The sequence below is a fragment of the Adiantum capillus-veneris genome, chromosome 11, assembly GCF_014529385.1.
Source record: "Adiantum capillus-veneris isolate H3 chromosome 11, ASM1452938v2, whole genome shotgun sequence".
Taxonomy (NCBI): Eukaryota; Viridiplantae; Streptophyta; class Polypodiopsida; order Polypodiales; family Pteridaceae; genus Adiantum; species Adiantum capillus-veneris.
The window spans coordinates 19535299-19545351 of NC_140941.1; the positions used below are offsets into that span (position 1 = coordinate 19535299).

The 10053-nt window shown below is 44.5% G+C and overlaps 1 pseudogene across 1 annotated transcript; it reads right to left on the minus strand.

Moving 5' to 3' along the window:
* Positions 1-291: 291 nt before the first annotated feature.
* Positions 292-9426, minus strand: LOC147446960 (protein NPG1-like; annotated as a pseudogene). Its single transcript, XR_015189577.1, has 6 exons — positions 8487-9426; positions 8144-8396; positions 7830-7938; positions 2081-3187; positions 1485-1632; positions 292-1393 (listed from the first exon to the last, which is right to left on the minus strand). The product of XR_015189577.1 is annotated as a protein NPG1-like (transcript).
* Positions 9427-10053: the final 627 nt, after the last annotated feature.

Below are 10053 nucleotides of genomic sequence, written 5' to 3' on the forward strand. Positions count from 1 at the left end.
CAAAGTCAGTACTTCAGCTATTGGATGCAGCCAACAAGAGGAAGATGGCTCCTCCCTCTCATCCAACATAGCCCACTAAGAAGCCTACAGGGGGCCATGGACCTCCCTCAAACAAGGATTTTCAGAGATTTTGCAAAGACAAGGTGTGTTCTCAGATAAGTATGAGAAGGATAGTGCCCTAAAGCACTGCGAAAACCACAAGGAGAAGGCTGCACATGGATTCTTCTCCTCAATACTCAGTTGTAGAGGTGACAAACCATAATACCAGATAAATAAGAATTGCAACTGACGGATGCAAAGAGTCTTTTGGCCTAAAAATTGCTGACAGAAGGCATAATAGTCAAACTATCGACAAAAAAATAGTTGGAAAGAAAAGAGGACCATTGCACATAAAGCAGCTTGATCCTCTTGTGTACTCATAAAGCAGCTGATAAATACTGCTTGTATGATATGGAGTAGCACTGAGTGCATGGAATATCTTAAGCTTACATTGAAAATATTAAAAAATTAAAACACAAATTAGTTTGTACAAGGTTCTTCCATTGGCCACGTGATGCCTGCACTTTCAAACCCCACACAGGAATGGGACAAGGACACTCATCTTGCACTAGGCAATGCATTTTCAAAGCATTCATCCGGACCCGTTGCTGTGACTGAACCTTGGAAAACTTGAAGCACATGCAACAAAGTTGGGCAGATACCTTGTTACCTTTTTTGGAGCTGGCAAAGACAAGTAGCAAATTTGCCCTTTTTGACTGGCTCTCTCATTTGGCTGCTCACAGACTGCACGATGTCATCTCACCATCCACTCTTGAGGCTGTAGCATCCGCGCAATATCGAAGTCTTGAGGAGAAAATAAAGTACTCTTAAATCAGTGGCATCGTTTTATTCTCTACAGTGGCCTGCGCATCCTCAACTTAAAAGAATCAATCCTTTTCCCGATGTTGCAGTGATCAATTTGAGGTGATGATAATACAAGGTCGACGAATGGAGGGGACAAAAAGAATTCTAAAACACCAGGTCCAGGCCCACAAGCACAGCCCATATTCTTGCCCAGTAAATTCAGCACAGACTATCAAATACATGCTGCAAGTGAGCTGAACTCTTCCACCGGAGCTGACTGCTCTAATAAGTATGCAGTCTGAAAGCAATCTGCCGCATCACAAGACCTTCCTCCAAGCTTTTGTACCATCCCTAGATTGTACCAAGCCATGTGGTTTGTGGGATTCAGTCGGAGCGCATCTGTTAAGAAGCTTCTAGCAACTGGTAGAGATTCGCCGAAGTAATGCCCCTAAGGAGACCTTGCAGGGCACATGGTCAGGATCCACTGCAAGCCCATTATAATAAGAAGCCGACGCCTCAGGTAGCTGACCATGAGCTTCATATAAGATTCCTACATGCAAGTTCAACATACGAATTTTGAATGCAGTGTAGAGGTTTCCATAAACCATGCTTGGTATACATGCAAGCAAAGAGACAATTACCAGTCGCGTGCCATGTAGCTGCCGAGTGTAGTTTTAAACTTTTCGCTTTTCCAAGGCACACCTCAGCATCATGCCATGCTGCTATGGTTGTGTAAATCCCAGCTAGGTCCTGCCAGACCTCTACTTCTGACACTTTTTCACCATCAACCTGAATCACCAAGAACTGAGTCAGCCACAATAAAGCAGTTGATAAGGTGGCTAAAATTCTCCCAATCACCACTTTTTATCTGATATGCAGACCTTCAGCATTCACTTAGAAGTTGTAATAATTTATCTCTAAGATTTCAACATGGAAGCTGCACCAACAAGACCCTTCTAAGAAGCTAAGCACAAAATGTTGAGAACGTGAAAAAACCTGCCAACCCAACAGCGGTCTCAACGTCCTCTTCTAGCCTATGTTCCATCCAGGCACTAAAATCTCTTTGGGCTTTCTTTTCAATCCTTTCTAATGAAGGTGGCATACGCAACTTGCGAGTGCTTGCCAAATGTCTGATCCTTGCCTTTCAATATGCACATTCAGAGGGATGAAGTGAAACGATGCAAGAGAACTAAAATCTTTATTTCTTTCCAAAACTCATAGGCAACAGTCATGTTACCTTCGCCTTCAAGCTTCGAGCATTAAAACTCTTCCTCTGAGCTTGAACCAGGGCTAGAAGTCGCATATATGTCTTGATTCCCTCAGTTGACTTCCCCTGTATCATTTGCAGCTTGGCTTTGGTCCTTAGTAACTCACCTTGTTCCCATGTGCCGGTCTCGTCCAACGCAACATTCAGCACATTCTCAGCATCAGAGTAACGCTGTTGAGCTGAAAGAATTAGCCCCAACAACCTCCACCCTTGCACCTCTGAACCGCCGGTCAGGTCCAAATGTTTTTTGGCGCAATCCAAGGCGGCAGTCAGGTTTCTCTGCTCGGCATATTCTAGTGCGAGATCAAAATAAGTACTTGGATTCTCTCCATCAAGCATAGTAGAGTCTTGCAGAGCCTTCAAGGACTCTCTCTGTAAAAAGGCTCTCTGTGTATTAAGAGAAGCAAGCCTCGCTGGCTTACCCATGGATGAACCAAGGATATGATAGGCGACGCATTTTCGACTGTGAGAATCTTCCTTCATGTTGGCTATGGCTCTGTGTGCATACTGCATTGCATTACTAGAGGTATCATTATCTTCACAAGATAACTTTGCTGCCAGTAACAGAGCAGAGATGCCGTTGGGCTTTTCCAAATGGTGCAAAGACTTTTCGAGTAGATCTAGAGCCAAATTTTTTTTACAACCCCACTATAACAGAGAGCTAGGTTATACCAACGGTCAGCCCTGCTAAAGATGCCGGGAAGCACCTCCTCATATTGCATTGCTAGGGTTTCTGTCTGCCCACACATCGACAACGCAAAAGTGAGATGCTCCAGAACAGTTGAGTCCCAAGTAATTCTTCTCAACGAGATCTTTCTCAAAAGAATCATCAATAAAAGGATAGCCTCCTCTAGGTTGTTTTTGGGCACAAATGACCCCTCACCTTGAGAAGCCAAACTGGGAGCCCCTGCTTCTACACCCCCATACAGTAGTAATATTGCAAACTCCTTTTGAATGCGAGCACAGCATTCAGGATTGAGATTCCACTGATGGAGTAGAGCACACCTATAAGCAGGCATTGCCTCATGATATTGGCCTGCTTGTTTCCAAAGCTCTGGAAGTAGCTCTACAGTATTACTGATAGTCTCTTGTATCATTTGCCCTCCTAAGCTGGAGGCAAACACAAACCGTTTTTGTATTTTGTGGGACACGGATATCCCCACACCAAAAGGTATTTCGATCGATTATGGGGATTCAGTGGTTGGAAAGCGCCCATTTAAGCTTAAATGGGGCAAGTTTGCAAATTCTTGCTTCCGATGTGGCAAATTTGTTCATATGCAGTCCGAATGTCCGGAACCAAATCTGCAACCACCTCCTTCAGCCGTCCCTGCTCTTCAACCTCGCTCGCCTCCGAAACCTTCTACTGAGGTTCCAACTAAAGGAGTTTCAACCTCCTCCCCCTCGGCTGGGGTGATTAAAGGCAAGGAGAAACAAGTACAATTGTCTGCGCTTTCTGCTTCTCCAAATATTAAAGACAAGGGAAAAAAACAGGTTTCGACCTCTCAAACTTGGATAGTGCCCAAGACACCAGTCAAAGCTGCTACACCTCGTGTTCCAGCATCTTCTCGTAATTATGTGCCTCCTTTGAAGAATGTTACTCAGGAAAAACTCCCTTGTAATGACAACACTTCTTTGGCTGAAGCTTGGGACAAGGTTGTTCGTTCTTACAAGGAGGTTGTTACTGGAGAAGCTTCTTTGTCGCAAGGTGCATTTCCTTTCAATTATCCAGGTCCAGGTATTGACCCACCTTCTCAGGCACCTTCAGTTGGGGAGGATGTGTCGATGGGCACGGGTACTTGAGTTTTATTCCCCCCTTTCTTTCCCTGTTTCCTCGTCCACTGTATATACCATATAGAATGCATAGTTCTTTGAATTGCATCTCCTATAATGTGCGTGGGTTATGCAATCACGACAAGTGGCAGCTTACCTGGCACTATGTACATACATGTAAAGCAGACATTGTGGTTCTTCAAGAGCATAACCAGCACCAATTTGCAGGACAGACTTCTTACTTTGCGGGCTACTGGATAGCTTATGCAGGATCAGCTAGCCATTCTGGAGTGCTTCTGCTTGTTCGACATGAACTCTTCCCGACCTTGGTCTTTAATGACCCGGCTGGGAGATGGATGGTCATCCAATGTATTGTTAATGGAGAAGTTTTCGAATTTGGAGGATTATATGCATACACAGCTTCTGCAGATAGACACGGTTGTGGAGTGCTATCTCTTCTTATTGTTGGCATTTCAATGCCTTTATCTGTGGGGATTTTAATAATGCACCAAACCTTGCGGATAATACTACTGGCCATTCTCACATGCTTCATATGGAATGGCAATCTTGGGACCAATTTATGTCGACCTGTAATGGGCTTGATTTGTGGCCCTTTTTGCATGCGACTGATCCAGGCTTTACTTTTCAGCACAATGCTCAATCCATGTATCACGCTCGGCTGGATCGCTGGTATCTTTTTCACATGCAACAATATGATGACTTTGTATGCGAGATGAGGATTGATTATGCTATGTGTCTCTCAGATTATTTTCCCGTATGCTTGAAACTTCGTTTTGGCTCTTTTGATGTCAATGATCGCCTACCCAAGAAAAGACTTCTGCATGTCAATAATGCTTATCTCAAGCATGAGCCTTTTCGCACTATGATTGTGAATATCATCCCGCCTTTTCTCTCCCAGATGTATGTTGACATGGACATAGCATGGTTTCGTTTTGTTATGCGTGTTCAATCAGTTATACAGGATTATGGCAGGGATTATTTGTCACAATTAAGGGAACAGGTTAATAGGCAAAGGATGCTTGTAGCCGATTAATGCACTTGGCTAATCATTCTTCTCTTACTGATGCTCAAATGACTGAGTTGTTTTCTGCTCGTGCAATATTAAGGCGCAATGAGGAGAGGAAATTGGCCAAATAGCAGACTCGAGCTCGTCAACAAGCTTTTGCAGATAAAAGATGTGCTTCTAAACAATTCTTTCAGCATTTGCATCACTCAAGGCAGTCTCAAGCTATATGGAGAGTTAAATTACCGTCAGGGGAGTGGACCTCCACTTTTTGAGAGTTAGCACTAGCCCTACGCTCCCATTATGGCAAGATTCCACGAGAGAAGCTCGCCAAGCGCGTAACATGTTTCTATTGCATGTTACTTCCATTATCTCGTTGCAGCAGGCTCAAGACTTGGAAGCTGTTTTCACTGAGTCGGAATTGTATGCCAACTTGCTTGATTTAGGTCGATGGAGAGCTCCTGGTTGGGATCGTCTCTCTGTGGAATTCTTCTTATCTTTCTGGGATTATTTGAAGTTGCCTCTATTATTCATGATGAATACAGCTTGGGAACAACAGGAATTACCCTCCTCTTGGAAAGAAGGTTTGCTCAAGCTGATCCCTAAGCATGCATTGTGTGAAGAATTTTCACATTGGCGGCCTATTACACTTATGCCTGTGGTATATAAATTAATGGCAAAAATGCTTGCTAACCAACTCAAATGCTTTTTGCATGAAGGCTTGCATCAATCTCAATACGGCTTCATTCCGCGACGTCAAATTACTGATAACCTCGCAAATGTCATTATTGGTATGGAATATGCAAAATATACTCGAAAGGATGTATTAGTCATGCAGATTGACATTGAAAAGGCATTTGATACTGTTCTTTGGGATTACATTGCGGATACCATGAGACATTTGGGCTTTGGGCCTAGGCTATCCCGTGTCGTGCTTTTCTTGTATGCCTTTAAACAGTACTTCTGCAAGCTTGCTGGATGGTTCTCTCACAGAATCTTGGCCTTTGGGACGGTCTACGGCAGGGCTGCCCTCTGAGTGCTTTGCTTTATGCGATCGCTACTCATCCCTTGTTTATGTATTTGGATTCCTTGACCTCCACTAGTAGGCTACATGGCCTTACTTTACCTTCTGGTCGACAGTTTGCTGGTCAGGCTTATGCAGATGACTCTTTGTTCATGCCTCGTAATAACTATGATGATGTACAACAGATTATGCATACTCTTCACTTGTTTGGATTGGCAGCAGGTCTCAAAGTTAACTTTTGCAAATCCTAACTGTTGCCTCTGAAAGAATGTGACTGGCATAAGATATTGTGGCCTGGGGAGATTGTTCCTCCCCATGTTCTGGTTCGCCATTTGGGTTATCCACTGGGTTGGAATGTATCGGCTATGAACAAAACGGATTGGGTGCTCCAACGTCTACATTCCAAGTTGAACTACTGGAAATTGTCCTCGTGGCCACTTCATGTGCGTCTCAGGATTGTCCAGTGCATCCTTGTGGCTTATGTGCAGTTTTACTTGCCTTTGTTATCCTGGCCTCGGTTGCACTTGCAGTCTCTCATGTCCAATATTTTAGAGCATTTTTGGTGGACCTCGTCTACTAAGAGGGGCATTCGGCTTCTATCTATGGACAAGCTGTGTTCTCCCAAGCGGCTTGGAGGGTTGAATATTTTGGACTTGAGACGTCATCTTCTGGCTCAGAAAGCTATGTTGTTGCCAGTTTTGGTGGAGCAGCAGCAACCCTGGGCTCTCATGGTCACACATTTATGTGCGCACATTGTCATTGGCAACTGACTTATTTGGATGTTGTTTTTGGGAAGCTTGAAGGACACATTCCTGGATGTCCCTTTACTTCTTCTCTAGTTGTTGATTGGAAGGTTGTCACTTCGCATTTGGCCTGGGATGGTCGACAATCCTTGGGGGTAACTCTCTTCGCTTGGAGAGTCTGCATTGGAGCAAGGTTTTTGCTTCGACTTTGGTTCAACGGTCTCCTCGCCAAGCGTATTTTCTTTCCCAAAAAGGAATCTGTCAGGTGCATCAGGTGGTTGATGACTCGGGTTATGTTCTTTCTTTTGCTGATGCCGTCTCCCGCTTTCGGTTGGATCTTCACTATTCTCCTCTCTGGCGGGAGATTCAAAACATGCTTGCTGCTCATTCGCCCATTCCTCCTCTGGATGAAGACTCTCGCTTCTCTGATTGGAATCTGGCTACTACCAGATTGGACTGCATCTCAGCTGCCAGTGTCTATGCCATTCTTCAGTTTGATGTATGGATTGTGCATCGGGGTAATCAGCTGTGGTCGCTTTCCGAGTCATCCTTGTGGTGGCAACACACATTGTCTCACATTTGGCAAAGTCATCTGCCTTTGAAGGCACGTGTTTTCTTGTGGCGGTGCTTGGTGGGAGCTCTACCTGTTGGCAGTGTGTTGCATGCCCGGCATATTGCGCCTTCCCGCTGCCCCAGATGCCTTGAAGCTGAGGAGACCGTGCCACACTTGTTGTGGTGTTGTCATCACTCCAGAGCCTTCATTCGGCAAGTGTCGACTGCTCTTCGACTACGTTTTCCTTCCGGCTCCTTTCACAGACGATTTTGGCTTTTTGTGGTGCTTCAGTCACCACAATCTCAGTTTGCGGTCTTCTTCACCTGGGTCAGATTTTGGACTATGTGGGCCATTTGGCATCATAGGAACTCCTTAATGTTCCAAGGCACTTTTGTTGACCCCTTTCCCTATTTCAAATTATCTCTTGGTCAAGCACTGCATTTTGCCTATGAAGTTGAAGACATCACTCTTGATGCCTACAGGATTTACTTTGACTGTTTCTAGCCTTCGGAGCCTCATAGTGCTCCATCTTTTGTATCCCTTTCTTTCGTGGGTTTTGCTCGCTTTGAGGTTTCCCACTTGTAAATTAATCAAAGCAGATTTACAAAAAAAAGATAGTCTCTTGTAGCTTACTTTCACCCAACGAATCAGGCATGCCTTGTGGGAAAACCACATCCATAGTATCAAGTATTCCCTTGCACTCTAGGGCCGCATCTGCAGCACAAGGAAACTCAACTTTTTAATAGGTGGTAGAAAATTACATGGAGTAATCATCTGCAATTACAGTAAGACAGCATGATTTGTCACCTACATATACTACAATCCCTGTCAGAAGAGGAGTCCGAATGCAGTGTGTCAGTTTAAAAGTATTTTTGAGGCACGAACACATAAGAGGTATGACAATGAGGGTCTTTAATACCTGTTAAACGTCCAAGCTTCTGCAAAGATTTGGCCTTCAAGTAGATAGCCTCAAGTAGCAAGCTAGCCGCATGTAGAGACAACGGATGTGAAATATCATTCTTGGATCTGCCTCGTTGCTGAGAACTCTTGCTTGTTATAGAAGCTTTCATCCAAGATCTGATTGTGCTAATATCTATGCCGTCAAAAACTTGTAAAGCAGCCTCCACATTTCCCCTTTGATATTCCAAACGTCCTAAAAGTGCTCGAGCTTCCTGCACAATTGTTTTAGTATTTGAATACAATATTTTAGTATTTGTCTACCAAAAGGAGTAAAGCGCAGTGGTAGAGAGAATGTACTGTACATCCAAGGAGACCATTAGAAATAAGAACCCATTGAACACAAGCAGGGGATGACCAATCATGACAGCTTCCCTTCAGCAATTGTGATATATTTGTACTCGTCTCAGACAAGTGATCGGAAGGAAAGACAGTGAACCACCAGAATCTCCACACTTTAAGGTATCAACTTTAGCACTTCAAAACAGCTTGAAATAACTGAAACGACAAGAGAGTGAAAGAAGATAGAGAAGATGGTAAAGCGGGATGAACCTGCACATGCGAATTGGTGGTCCTGAACCTCAACTGTCAGGACCCTGGCTGGGTATTTGTCTGTTGTTTGATTGTTGATGGAAGAAAACCCTCCGGCTCAGTAGATTTTGCAAAAGCAATCCCCGCAACTGTTCCCGTTCTAATGGCTCTCAGAGACTACAGGGTGTTTTTCTGTTGTGACTCTGATCTCGTGCTTGTCCTCTTTACTTTGTCTTTCTCTACGGTTTTTCCTATGTTTGTGCGTTCCTTCTATGCTGTGTGTTCTGCTAAGTGTCTTGCATGTGTGTGTTGCTTGGCTGCTGTCCATGCCATTGACAATAAGTGCTCGTCCTTGGTCTGCGGATTGGGGCTCAGCTAAGACATTAAATTTGTAAAAAAGTTTGGGTGGCTGAGTCTGCAAATTTTAGCTCCCAAAACAACCCATTCTGCAAGTTTTTGCGGACTGTTTCGCTGAATTTTGTTGCAAATCTGAGTTCCATCGAGTTATCAGCTATGGCCTCCTCTCATCAAAGGCAACCCTTCCTTTGTTGGAGATATGTCATCACCAGATGGTTCGAGTTCCCCCCTCCGCTACTTCATGGTTTTTGGCATTCTTGTATGGCTAGTGGTCTTCCATGTAGATTGCATGGCCAGAACCTTTTAGGCAATTCTGTTCGGTCATGTTTGGGTTAGACCTGGGGTTTCCCATTTTCTGGGGGTTTTAGGTTTTCCCCACAAGTGTACTTTTGGTGGGTGATTGCCTTACCCGCACCTATTTCACTATATATGTGCTTAGGGTAGGTAAGCTCTCTCTTGTGGTGTTATGTTACCAAAGTTAGGTTGTCACGTGCACACTTCACTTGCGTTACATGGACATGCTTCTGCTACAGTCTAGCATGAGTCTTAGCTTAGGACCTAGCCTGGCAACTTTGTGAGCTTCTAGCAGGACATGCCTGCCCAGGTCGGTCATAGTTGCATACCCTCTCTTGCACAATACTGCATTTCAGCATGTAGGCATTTTACTGCATGTGAACCACCTCTTGGCTGGCAATATTAATAAATGACCCTTCACATTCCCAATCGTGGCGTTTCAGCACGACCCAGCAGTTTCCCAGTGTCTTCTCATCATGAACCAGCGTTTGTGATCAACATTTGCAACCCTTGACCATCAGCGTTTTCAGTCAGAACAGCTAGCATTTTCACGCCATGATCGCCACCTTGCAACCCCTAGCCTCGTCGTGGTTGTAGACCCTAGCCATCGACATTGCTAGTAGTTTTCGGCATTCAGCCATAGCGTCGTCGTCATCGTCGTTGACATCATCGTCGTCGTCGACATAGAAC